This window comes from Lasioglossum baleicum, chromosome 13 (genome assembly GCF_051020765.1).
Source record: "Lasioglossum baleicum chromosome 13, iyLasBale1, whole genome shotgun sequence".
In the NCBI taxonomy this organism is placed as follows: domain Eukaryota; kingdom Metazoa; phylum Arthropoda; class Insecta; order Hymenoptera; family Halictidae; genus Lasioglossum; species Lasioglossum baleicum.
In genome coordinates, this window is record NC_134941.1 from 5,907,805 (window position 1) to 5,922,029 (window position 14,225).

General features: G+C 39.1%; 2 protein-coding genes across 22 annotated transcripts in view; one reads left to right on the forward strand and one right to left on the reverse strand.

Annotated features, from left to right (window-relative positions):
• The window catches only part of LOC143214797 (uncharacterized), a 308,560-nt gene that overhangs the window by 132,063 nt on the left and 162,272 nt on the right, over positions 1-14,225 (forward strand). The window contains exon 5 of one of the 20 annotated variants that reach the window (XR_013010223.1): positions 11,582-12,074. The exons of the other annotated variants lie outside the window; for them this stretch is intronic. The gene's annotated coding sequence lies outside the window, so the exon portion shown is untranslated. The remainder of the gene's footprint in view (positions 1-11,581; positions 12,075-14,225) is intronic. 20 annotated transcript variants of the gene reach the window in all.
• The window catches only part of LOC143214788 (dipeptidase 1), a 228,519-nt gene that overhangs the window by 96,510 nt on the left and 117,784 nt on the right, over positions 1-14,225 (reverse strand). The gene's annotated exons all lie outside the window — the stretch shown is intronic.

Below are 14,225 nucleotides of genomic sequence, written 5' to 3' on the forward strand. Positions count from 1 at the left end.
ATTCAATTTTTGTTACGATGCAAAATGCTTTCCCCCCCAACAGTTTAAAGTTCGCGTATTTTTCCCTTAATACACATTTCTTTGATGTAGAAAATTACTTGAATTCAATTGTTCCATTTTATAAAATTTTTTAATTCTTATTTCGGTTCTATTTCTCTTTTAATATATAATAATTCTGCAACGTAGAAGTTTGGTTAATAAAAAGCATTCTCAGTCTCAGTGTCGAAAATATTAAAGATAAACATTGAAATATTTTTAAGATATGCAATCTCACGAAATGCTAGTCGGTGCATTTCTATAAAATTTCGTAAATTATTTTAAGCAGTCAATTCTTTATTCAATATTTTTTAGATTATAAATTACTAGTGTTTCCCAGTCGAATGAATCAAGTAACTTGAGTTATTAGCTAGAATGTACGTTGAAATTTGAAGTATAATATGCTTTAGTACAGAAATTGTTTGTTGAGTGACGTCCAATATATTTCCTATCTCGAACACAATAAGGGCTCTTCTTTCAAAATAGTGTTCAGAACATCATCATCGACTTTGGACGACCCTCTTTGAACGGAGTTCATCTTCTAAGCTCAAACTTCTATCTCTGAACTTCGCAAACGATCGCCGACATGTTCTTTCCGAAACAGCACTTTTGCCAAACTCTTGATATAAATTCTCCTCCGCTTTTGCTGCGCTAGTTCCGTACTGGAATTCGATGTCAATCGACATCTTCGCTGTACCAATTTTACTAACAATACTTCCACTGCTATTTAAAGAAACAGAAATTTTCTTAAAATTATAAAGGAAGGGGATATTGCTTCATGTCCCTCGCAACTGATACAGAAAATTTTTATTTTGCACGAAGATTTTGCATAAAGATCATTAATAGACTTAAATAAAAAATTCCCTGCATCAGTTGCGAAAAGTAGAAGTCAAATGAAAAGTTCTTTCTTCCTCAAATAATCGTAATAAGTTGAAGACAATAACGTTTTAAATTACACTAACTCATTTTTGTCACGATCCCATAAAATTCGCAGTCTAATTATTAGTATTTTTGTGAAGTTTCCAATTATGTTCGAATATTTCATTAGCAAACATTGTTGAACGCTGATCGTAATTCACCGGTTTTTATCAACGGAGATAACGGACAACGACGACCTGACAACATACTGACGTATCTACGAACGCACGGCGAGCGCTAACCAAAGCATTTAGACGACTAAAGACGGGAAGTACATGCAGTCGACGGATCAAAGCGAGAAGCCTTTGCCAGACTTAACAGATTCGCATGGTTCTTAGTTCCATTAACTGGCGGGCACCTTCCAACGTGGCCTCGCTTCCTTTGCACGAATTGCAGACGCTCGAATGAGATATCGCCTCTCATATCCGTGGCCCTAGCACAGACTTTAATCTTTGTTCTACTTTCCATAATATTACCTCTTCAAAGGACAACAGGCGAGAGAGCTCTACGACTGTCTACGAGGATTCGATGCGTGGATTTCCTCGATTGCTGGCAAGCACGGAGTTTCTCTACGTTTCCCCAACTACATACGTTTTCAATTAGGAACGAGTATAGGGGAAACCATTGCTCCGAAACTGATTTGTCGTATTGCATATTATCGGATCTGGTGGTATTGCTATTAGATATGTTTAAAACCGCGATTAACACGTTTGCTAACATTGTCACGGATGTCTGACGTTCACAGTCTCGTAGTTCAAGATATAATCAATTAATAGCGAATTACTAACGGGGGAAACTGTCGAACCCGTAAATTAAAAAAATTATGAAACTTTGCACACACGTAGAGTAAGCTTAATACAGCTTTATTTTTTCGTGCTACTTCTCGCATTAAAAGGATGCAATCGTTTCACAATTCTCGTAAAATATCTCAAGAAAAAATTTGTTGTGTAAAAAATTTTTTGAATGCACACTTCAAAGAATGCAGCACCTCTACTATAAGTGTGACTCGGCAGACCGAACGATACGACAGTTACGGAAATACTAGTGTACAGACAGCTATCAAGTCGTTTCTGTGCGTGGTCGGGTGCAGCTCGACGGAGAACCGCGAAATTGAGTTAAATCCTGCTGGTAGAAATTCGCATGAGTCCGTGTGTCGGTTCTCAGCCGGTCAATAGTTTTCGCCGGGTCCAAGGTTATGCGCCGTTTCTGAAACACATCGGCTAGCAGCAGAAGTTCGCCGTCGCGGACGGCGCCGTCGTTTACGAGGGCTCCTGTAATACTTGGACTACTATAATTCACGTCCCCGCGCCATTTGTCCGACTCGAAACCGCGGTCGGGCGACCGGCAAACATCGTCTCGGTCCATCGCTAGGTCAGACACCTTTCCCGCGGGTAGACGACGACGACGTTTCTGCGCCGACACCACGATCGTGGTACGAGCTGAGAAGGGGGACGGATCCGCGGTAGGGAGAATGAACGGGAAGAGGGACTTGAAAGCCAGCGAACCCACCTAGTCCGAGGCCCGAGCGTGCATTGTCAAGTTTTCGTATAAATTTCTCCTCGACGTAAATTCAAAGCCCGCCGCCGGCGCACAAAGCCGGCCTCGAAGGGGTAGCTGAGACAGAGCATGAGTGAGAAGGGGTTGGAACAGGAACGGTGGGGGCTGAGGATGAACCACGACGCACCCTGGGTAGTTTCAAGTCCCTCTCCCTTACTCCACCTACGTCCCTCTTCTCCTCTCTACTCTGTAGTCTTTATCTCCGGCTGTCTGCTCGTTCTCTTAATTCTGCAGCGATTAACGATCCACGATGGCGAGAAATTAGTCCTGCTTGTTTTCATTCCTTACCTCCAACCTTCTCTCAACCCTCCGCTCCCCCGAGCCTCATCTACAATGCTCTCTGCGCCGTAGTTGCTGTTGCTCCTTTCCAAACCAGACATTCTTCGAGACATCTCCGAGAAACGCTCGACCAAAATCCCGAAACACGAGCGAGACAGCTTTCCGCTTCTTCGAGCGATAACCGCGGCCAGACGTCGCTTATTTCGGGAGATGTACTGGAGTTTTTATCCTAAATAATCCTGTAATTGTGATTCTCCTGCTGTCGGATTTGAATGCATTTGCGGCGCAAGTGTTCGTCCAAAATTTTGCCCACTATTCCTGTTTTACATATTTTTCATTTTACTTCTTTGAGATTAACATTGATCTTCTTGTTGACCCTATTATGAAATATAGGGGATGTAGGTTTAGCAATTGATAACAGCATATACATATGTATACATAGTATACATGAGCGAGTGAGCTAAAATTTAAGACAACAATTTAAAATAAAATAGAAAGCAGAGAGTTCAGTTTACAAGAAACTTATTTTTCATATAAATCTTCCTCATATACATTATTAAGAAATTCTGGGTCAAAATGGACCCAGGTCTTGCCATCCGAGGTTCAATAAAATAATCTTAGTTTTTATTATGTAAACGCGGAGAAACTGGATCCTAGAAACTAAAGAAAGAAAAAATATTTATTTCAGACAGTCCTTAAGCTTTTTAATCACTTTTCATTTATCTTCTTGTAGTTGAGATAACTATGCATTCTGTATCATTTTGCATGTCGTTGTTGCACTTTCAACAGCCGATTTTTCATTCAGTCGATGCACAGCTCGCTGTCGGGTAACGTTGCGTTGGATGAGATTGCGAAACGTGGACGACAAATGCGACAGCGGTGCCATTTTCTGCTTCTCCAAGCGATAACCACGAACAGACGTCATTTACTTTGGATAATGCGCTGGAATTTTATGTGTGCGACACTTATCGTTTGCTGTATCGTTCAGTTCCAATCTCCGTTTGTAATCTCTGAATAATATCTCTATTGCTTGCCAGTAGTTGAAGCGAATATAGTTTATTTATTATTGCATCAAACCAAGGATGTATAGTTAATAATTTTAATTTGTGAATCATCCGCGCGCGTTCCGTAAATTTCTAATTAATGTTCACAAAAATTGTTTAAATGAATTAAAGTAACAGCAAAAAAAAAGTATTAATACAAGAAACCAGGTTGCATAAACAAGATTAAGAAAATATGCTATTTCGCACTCACTCGAAGCTGTAAAATATGTACTGATTGAAAGCGTCAATAATTGCCGAAGCATTATTATCGTTAATTAGTACGCCCCCTCACATGTACCGTCAAGGGTGTCCTCAATTCTCTAATCATATTACTGCGAAATCGTGTTGTAGGAGTATCGCATTGTATGGGAATTACCTTCATTTGATGGTGGAATCAAGCATATAATAGTCGTCGTTAATTCCAGATGAAGTGCTGGTGAGTGTAATTTACTCTGTATGAGCTTCGCATAATTACTATTCTTCTATGTAAGCGAATGTCTTCTACATCTTCTCCTTTGAGTGGATATAATGTATTGAATTGGCAAGAAAGTAATTTCGGTATCTTAAGGTGAAATAAAACCAAATTTCTTTATTCAAACGATGAACTTTAATCAATAAAATATTTTCTTATTTATTCTTTTTGGCAAAAGATCATCGAACAGAAGGGAAAATATCTTACTCATTCAAATTCGTTGCTTGGATAAAAAAATTGGGCTCTATTTCACCTTAAAATACCCAAATTACTTTCTCTTGCCAACCCAATATAATACAATTACTAGTTTCTACATAATATAATGTGTACTATTCAAAGAAAACTTAGATTTATCTTGATATGTGCTATTAGATAAGAATAGTCTGACGCGTCTGATCATGGTCAGCCAATTCTACTTCCTGCGTATACTTATACAGTTAGGAGCAAATCAGAATAAGTTGTTTCTGAATGGACCAAACGATTTCAATTTTTCTGTAAGGCTAGAAGAATTAGTTTAGTAAATGACGTCTAAAAAATATGTTGAAAAAATGCATTTGGTCTGAATTGCGAAAAACAGTAGTAAAAATTGATTTTTACAACTTCTTTAGCTGGACCAATAACGAAACTTTGAAAAATGTGTTAGCTGAACTCGGTAAAAATTACAATTTTTAACGATTTTCGGCCTTTTTATCACTTTTGATCGTTTATAACTCGTAAACCAATTAACCAATTTCAATGAAATTTACAGAACATATATAATTTATACGATTTGATCAACCACATTTTTTAAATTTTTGTTATTGGCCCAGCTAAGAAAGTTGTGAAACTCAATTTTTACTATTGTTTTCCACGATTCCGACCAAATGCATTTCTTCAACATATTTTTTAGACGTCATTTACCAAACTAATTCTACTAACCTTACCTAGATCCGCAGTCTAGTGATCTAGTTATGCTCTTAACTGTATACATATACTGCAATTTACTGCATTTATACTGCACGCGAAACCTGACTGATCTTAGTCCATTTAATCTCATAGACACGGCATGCGTATCAGGAACATGTGTACAACAAGTGTAAACATGTATGTATCAGGAACAATAATAGGATCATTTGTCTGTACTCTTAAACATCAATGGATGTTGCTAAATATAAGATTTTAGGTATCATAAATTACAACATCTCAGAATGCACCAAAACAATTTTCTATTAGAATCTTATAAAAATATTTTATAAATTCCAATCGTGTTTTATGTTCCAATAATAGGATCATTTGTTTATAGTCGTGAGCATCAATAGTAGCCGTCGCTAAAAAACATGATGAATCGAGGGATTGTACCGATTCAGTTGGCCAATGCAGGTGCGTCGGCGCGTATACGAAAAAGCGGGCCCGCTTTTGTTCCCATCGATTTATGAGATCCGTCTTTTTAATTTGTTTAGCAAACGCCGTGATTTGACAGAAATATCTGGCGAGATTCCAACCGCGTTTATTTGTCTACGGGTACCGAAATGAGATAAAGTAGCGTGGGAACGCGCGCTGATGTTTTATTTTCGGGCGCCACACTTGCAACGGCTGCTTGTTTTGGACAGGAAACGTTTCCGTGTACCTGTTTCATGTTAATTAGTTCAGTTGGATAGCGTTGTTGTGTAACGTCGAATCGGTGGAACGAGTCGTGAACACGAACGATTTTCTGGACGTTAAACAATGAAGCCTCCATACTCATCCTGTTTACACGTAAAATAAGTTTAAATTCGGCCCCCGAATTTGATGTTCCCGGCTGAAAATCATTAAAGGCGTTTGCCTGTGTAAACATGCGCATTCAATTTTTGAAGATTATTTGGCCACCCAATTCACGCGTGCAGTATCCACTGATTGTGTCGATTCGTGTTTTTCATCGCATCGCCGATTCTAGCAATCCGATTGACTATTATTCCCATGGGCACTGATCTTGTGGATTCATTGTTTAAAAAATTTTTATCTTTCACAGAAAATACCACTCATAAGTCCAAACACGATGGATAGTCTAGAATTGTTGAAATTGTATATACACAAAGTAATTTGGTATAAAAGATACTTAAGGTTTTTTAATTGAACTTACTGGTCCTACAGTTTACTTATATGTACAATTTACGATAAAAATTATGTCTTCTTTTAAAGATTCCTTTAGAAGTTCCATCCATAACCTAGAAATGTTTAGAAATATGACCTTGAAAGATGTCCTTTCATTTATAAATATTTTTATGTCATTAGAAGCAATGTAATTGTTTTATATTTCAGACATTGATAAAATATTCTTTTAAACATAACCCGTGTTATTTAAGAGAATATTCTGATGTTATTAGAAACTATGGTACTATTTTAGATTTCATACAAAATATATATTTCTTTTTACATGTACATACCCATACATACATAGATAAAAACTGTGTTAAAGGGAAATTGTAAATTATAAAATGCTTTTCAATATATAAATCGAACACGACAATTACATTGAGTGGTTGCAGGTGTGCACATGAGAATGAACGTTGAGAAAAGGATTTTAAAAGTGTTTAATTAAAAGTGTCATTTCGAAACGTGGGTACAGAAAATTCTGGGAAGATGAGAATGGAAAAAGGTATGTTAATCTTGTAACAATTATGTACCTTCCACACAATTAAAAGGGTCATTTCTAAACACTGTATTCAGACTAGAAAGCCGACATTTTTACGGCGATTCTTCAGCAAACATTTGTTGGTACCGCGACACGAAACAGTGTGTCGAAGTAAGAGCTGTTCCTCCGTTTCACTGCGAAGCATAAATATTTTAGCAGCAATGTAAATCCAGCCGGACCGAGATTTAACCTCCCTGCGATTTAATTTGAATACATTCGTCCCCCCGACACACAATGCCATAAGCGAAATGTTTGTGAATGAACATTATATGCGTACAGTCTCTGCTGAATTTTGCATTCTCTCACTAATTATCGCAGCGCGACTTGTTGACCTTAAAAGCAAATTACCGCGGAGCTTAAAAAAGTAAACCAACATTCCAGATTGCAGGTGGCAGCACTGGCGAGTTCAAAAACTTGCAGGTTTTTCATGCGTTTACAATTTTTCCTGCCACCTTTTGCGTAGACGTAATCCTTGGAAGTGTGTGGGTCCCATTTTGTAAAATATTCATAAAACTTACTTATATTAATTTCCATGATAAATGGAACAATGAGTCATTTTTGATCATCCAGTTCCAAGTTTCTTATATAGGGAAGTAATTGAACAAAAATAATTTAGATACGATCTTACAAATAAAAAATGGATGTAAAATTAATTTTTTTATGTATATATTTTGGTAAAAAAGGAAGAGCCTTTGGTTTCTTAAAATTTATAATTGTTATAAGTCTAAAATCTTACATTTTCAGTTCAATTTGGGGAATAGAAAACGTTATATTGTTATAAACAATGATAGAACCAACAGACTGTACATACTATATTTAATTGACAGAGGTGGCCAGTACGAATTTGACGACTTCCCCGTTTGTCCTACATTGCCCATAAAAAAGAAGAATAATAACGCAATTGTACATATTACTCTCGATATTCGAAGAACGATTATCCCAGGGCTCGGCGTTTCAACGGATTATAAGCAGTCAGCATTACAGAGAGCATACTTCATAAATTTGCGAAACAATTAACGGGCCTTGATGGTATAATTTAACGATGCGGTTATTTTCTGCACGTTAATGGCACCGTGGCCATCATATTTACAGTAATGAAGGAACGCTATTATCAGCTCAGTGTTCGTATTAGAACGAGGCGCGCATTGTACTACACTTGCCTCGCTATCAAATAGAGGAATGCAATACGCTAAACTGTGTTCCGTACGCGGTCCACGGAATGCAAATAAAGTTTATGTACGGCGCTCTTCATTACGCTTCATTACGAATCGCGTTCGTTATTTGATGCGCGTTAAGCACAGTTAAGATCTCGTAAAACGTTCACCAAAAGTTTATTCGTGGAATTCCTCCGGATGATTGAACGAGGTGTTCACACTTCCGTGAATGTTAATACGTCGTTTCGTTGATTGGTGGAATAATTAACGCTTTGACTGCCTCGTAGACAACACCTCAAAAATTCCGTAAAATCAAAGTAATTTATTTAACAAAATTAAGACGAAATGTGTGGTACTGAGCCCTTCAATCAAACAAGCACATATCTAGAAGTAAAATAAACATATTTCTACCCTAAAAACATTTTTTCAGAGACATATAATTTTATACATCTTCTATCTTTGATATCGCGAATCATTTTAATTCTTTTTTTGTTCTAAAAATGATATATTTACCATTGTTCTGACCACGTTTACGAGTATGGTCGTTACGTATATGTCGTGCCTCGACAGAAAGTGATCGAGTTTTTTTTATGTGTAATCGTAATTGCTATGGCACAGGAATGAAAACTCCGTTGCCCGGCGATCAATCAATTTATTTCTTGCAATTAGGCTTTTTTACTGGCGCCAGGAAAAATTCACAGAAATTAAGGAGAGGGAACGACTCGGGATTTGATGGACGGTTTTAGGTCTTAAAAAAATATCCGTTGATCCTCGCTAGAACGCTTTAATTCTCTTGACTTTTACGTTCGGCTAGTTACTCTGATAAGAAATCCAGTCCGGTTATCGCGTCCCTTTTCGACGTGTTTTTATTTCGATTCGCAAGAGATATTACACGAGTGTCCACGATCGATTTTCTTCCTCCAGAAGTATCTTGATGAGAGCTATAGTCTCGCTTATTTGACGGCATTCTTATTGGCAGGAGGATTATATGAGAGTTCAAGCAGTATTTCTCAATCGAAACGATATAAAATAAATAAACTATAGTTGGTCAATCTATATGATAATAATCTACATGAAATTAACCTTTTTTATTTAATAATCTATAGCGAGAATATGAAATCGCAATTGTTCAAAACTGTGTAAAAAAGGGTGGCAAATTTAATCTGTTATGTCCCATCAGGTCCTAAAGGTTTGATATTTGTAGCTCCTCGAGTTCATAATAGATAGTCCGCTTTATAATTAGTGTTTCTTTTGAAACACACATGCTTCGTTCGTGAGTTATTATTGCGACGTGTAATGCAGTCATTTCTCAAAACTCTGTAAGACGTAAAAATAGTTACACGCCACCAAACTCAGGTAATTTTACTTGGCGATGATGTAGCAACCGTGGACGTCATAAATCTAAGACCACGTGCAGATGTACCGCCTAATTATGCGATCAAGCTAGCCGGATGAAGCTAGCCGACCACAGTTTTGAGGTCCTTCACAGTCCTCCTGCCTAACACCGTTAGGCTACGATATTGGAATCAAAGCTATCTGTAACCCTACGTAAGTACTGTTCGTGCCTGACAAGTATCGTGGAACAGCACAGGGGGCCCTCGCTTGCCCCGCCCATCGCCACTCGGCGCCGGAGAAGTGGGGGGATAGCGGCGTAGAAGGGGAAGGCTAAAGTGGGAGACGAGTCTCAATCTGGCCCATTCTAATCTTGTACTTTAGAAAATAGCATGTGCCCTAAATGCCTCAATATCCACAGTTTATTTGTTTCAACTATTGAGCTCAACAATAAAGCATGATGAACGTCATAAAATGGCCCCGTGCAATTTTATACTATATCTGCAATAGAAACAGAGATATAGCTCTGATACACGATCCACCTTACATGAATTTTTCAAAATCCGTGGTGGATTTCCCCGAGGAGGAGAAATTCCTTAAACGGCACGGCAACGACAACTCATGTCGAACAACCGAAAATTTCCATACGTAACAGTAAGTGTCGCATTTTCCAGGCGTTTTGCCGCGCCGAATGACTTAATCCTGTCGACTACAGGGCCCGATCGTCGTGTCGAAGTTGCCGCGATTCGCGAACGATTATCGTAAAGACTTTTATCGGCGATTCGCCCGTAAATTGCAGCTTTTACGATTTCCTCGGGCTGGGAGAGTTCGGGGCCGATTTCCTTAGACGGTCTTTCGAAATAATGCAGCACCGCCCCAGAAAATAACGGCGTCGAATCGGAACGAGGGCAAAGGCGAGCCCCGGAAAGGGTCCTGCGCTAGGCGTCGCGCCTCGAACTTCCCCGTGAATTTCTTACCTTAACCCCGTATTTTCTGTCGTGGTCGTCATGCCGGGGCGCGGCTTCGACTTTTGTTCTTTAATAAAAGGAAAACTTTGATATACGAGAGGAAAATCAAGCCGAAGAAAGCGGGGAACGGGACGCGCGAATGCTACCCGTGCTTCTCCCTCCCTTCACCCCCCACCCCCGTTTTTCCCCTCGAACTGTGAACGCAGGATGCATAAAATATTATCGCTCTTCCGGTAGACTCGGCGAGCTTTCGTTCCTCCATTGAAAAGCTATCTTCCTCTCCCGGACGAACGTCCCATGGCGACGCCCGCCTACGGAGAAGTCATGGGATTTTATGAAAAATAGCCATCGAGAATGAATCGTGCTTTGATCCCGTAGCTGGGGATAGGCTAGCGTTTCCTCACTTTCGACACGTTCCTCGGCCAATGTGATCGATAGGATTTTCTATGTACACCGTGGAACACAAAGCTAGCATGATCATATAAAATGAAACAACTATACCGTTGTTGTCCAACTATAGGTCCCAGCTACATGTTTCGCAATTATTTCCCAAATTATAGCTCGTTGGTTATGGTAATCGCAAATCTTCGCAATGAGTCAAGGTGACCTCTGTTATTTTTTTTATACGGAACTGTATGCTATTATTTACATAAGCGTATAGTCTATTCGGAGCCGAATTCGTTTATCCATAACACCGTCGCCTTCCAAGGTCATTCAAGGCCATTCAAGGTCATTCAAGGTTATTGAGTGCCGTCAATGTACCTCTGTTATGAAATATTAAAACAATTGTTACTGAGGCTGAGTTGTTGGTTCATGATTCAAGTTGAAATTAAAAAATCCTTAGTCACAGATCATGGTTTTAATTATGGAATAATCGCCCGCAGATAATGTGTTAAACATAATTACAAGATTGTAGATGTTACGATCTGTTAAATGACTGTAACTTTATGGGGAGTTTTCTGGGAGTTTGAACGCAGAATTATAACTGTCTATTTCAATTGCTGATTCCAAGCAATGCGTTTCGCACAACGGACTGCTTGACGACCGAAGAAAAACGCCGCGAGAGATACAGTTTAATGAATGCGAATTCGCTGCCAGTCGTTGATCCCCATCGAGAAAAGAATCACGATGGGCTACAAAATAATGAATGGCTTTCCCGTCCTCTGTTGCAGGACTCGTCACGGTGCAAGTCGTTTTTCTCCGCTTGTCCTTCCATAATCGCCAATATCGGGCTTTAGCCTCGAAACCCCTGACCCCGTCGCCCTAGTTGAGCGGAGCAGAGCGGAGCCGGAGTCGAGCTCATGGGCAAAAATGCCGATCGGTTTGACGAAACGTAATTACGGTATTCCGCGTGGGAGCACCGGAGAATGAGGTTGCTATCCCCCATCCCGCGGAAAACACCCCTGCCGGAAATCCATTTTGCGCGGCGCTGTCATTGGAATTTCTAACGGGCCCCGATGCCGATACGTTTTAGTGCACAGCTGGGATGATATCCCCACTGTTATTAGAGAAGAATGGCTAAAAGGATAGAAGGCCATCTAGTGTACATATTTAACACAGTTCAAAAGTCACCGTGCAATACAACGCTCCTCTCGTATTCCTTCAGCGTTTTAACGTGGACGCTTTCAACGCTGCACCGACCGTCCACTGAATGGCACTGATCTGGTAATCTTATAAAATAATATAATTAAATTTATTATATATTTTATTCGGTACAAAAGAAGGCGACGAGAGTCGACAAAACGTTGCCCGATGTTGCTTCAGAGTAATATTTGGGAATTAATTTTATGAAAACGATCGAGTCTAGTAACCTGAAATTCTGCATGTGCAGTTATACATGCTTGAAGTAATCGCATAAATTTTTATAAGACATTTTACTAAACATTGCGAAAGTTATTAATGAATGTACAGGTCAGGTGAAATTTGTCTGGAGAAAAGATTTGTAATTTTGTACATTTTCTATTGGAACTCGTAAAATAGGGTAAAGTACCCAAATATGGTATAGTCGCCTATTATGACACTACCTTATATCTTGTAAAGGAGAAGTCGCACTCTAGTGAGAAAATCCTCAAACAATAGTTTACCATGTTTACTCAACAGTGTGCAGTGCAATCGCACCATTCTATAGATTTTAGTATCGATCCTCCGCCAGTTGTGTCTCCACGTGTTGAATATTTTTGTGGTTAGACTTTTCGATTGTATCTTTTTCGTGGAAGGTAAGTTTCAGTTTATTTATATTAATGTTTTCCAACTGTTCGTTTGGGCTGAAATTCATTTTCTCTTTGTCAGTAGCTAGTATTATCAGTCCACGTGGAGTTCCCAATATGGCACTACTAAGGGTTCCCTAATATGGGTATAGCTATATATATTGATATTCTTGGTGTGGGAGCCGAATATGGCACTAGGTGCCATATTAAGGACTCAAGGTGTACCATATTAAGAACCCCTTTCGCTGGAACCTGCAAATGACACACCACAAAAAAAAATATTTTTCCCAAGCTGTATTAACTTTTGAACAAACTTGACCCCAGAATCGTATAGGGAGGAAATGCATCTACAACTGGTAATTTTTTGGTCGAAAAAGAGCATTCTAAAATAATCAAAAAATGACATCAACAAAAAGTAAACGGCAAATGTTGAGTGATCTTATCAGATTTTGAAAAATCTCATTTTAAACAATGTATTACTACGTGGAAAAAATTGAATAATACAATAATCTTATTTCGGCTACTTTTCGTAGCACCGAGTGTCTTAACTTTGGGAAATGCACAATACTTTCCGGTGCACCAAATATTTGATGAGAAGAGCGCAACAGTATCCCTCAGCGTTTGAGTTGCAAGAACTCGGAGCCCGTTTGACTTCGAACTTTCAGGTAGAAACGAGGCAACGACGAGGAGCTTGTTTCTAAAAATGGCAGCTAGGTACATAAGCCTCCGTTATTGGGCTCATGCTCTATTGATTCAGAGCTGCCAAAAGACTAGTCATCTAACACTGCTTCTACATGAGCATTCCTCAAACTCTAGTTCACAGTATACTACTACCTGCTAACCATTAACTAGATAGTTACCTCTTGAGCTCCTGATAGCTTGCTCTTGATCGATTCTAAACGATTTTAACCCTTATATCAATGACCAGAACTTTCTACAATATTTCAATGCTTATCCGAGAATATAAAAATCTACAATAACTTCGATGTTGTCAACAACAATATTAACGTTTCAAAAGGAAATTGACACAACATTTCATGATTAAAATTACAAATGTACATCCAATGCCTGATTTCAAGGTCATTTGGAGGTTATGCGTCCAAATTGTGTCTTAAAATTGAGGCAAACAATATTCTTTTTCCATAAAAATCCACAGTCTGGTAATAATACTGGAATTGTTTGATTGAAAATATCGAACGTGAAGATTAGTGTAGAAGCACAAAGAGATATTTTGTCGGGCCGGTACTGTGCGCTCGAATTTTGATAGCGGTTTAGCCGGTTTGGTTATCGAGATAGAAGATTATGGGGTGTGTTATGTCTCTGTTTTGGTGGCTGCGCCGAGTACACTCAACAGGCAATGAGGTATCGAACGATGTCCAGATGACTGACTTTTTTCCGATCGACATACATTCAAGGGCTTGCAGTTCCGTGGCATCGAAGTGCCGCGATACTTCGAAATGCCCTCGTAAAACTGGCGATTCTCGAGAAAACTGTGAACTCGATACGAGCCTACGGGGTGATATAAAACTTGTCAGATAACGCTTCGCGTCGCTCCCTATCTGTGTTATTTCAGGGCAGGTTTATCGCCATGCTCGAAAAATAAAATTGC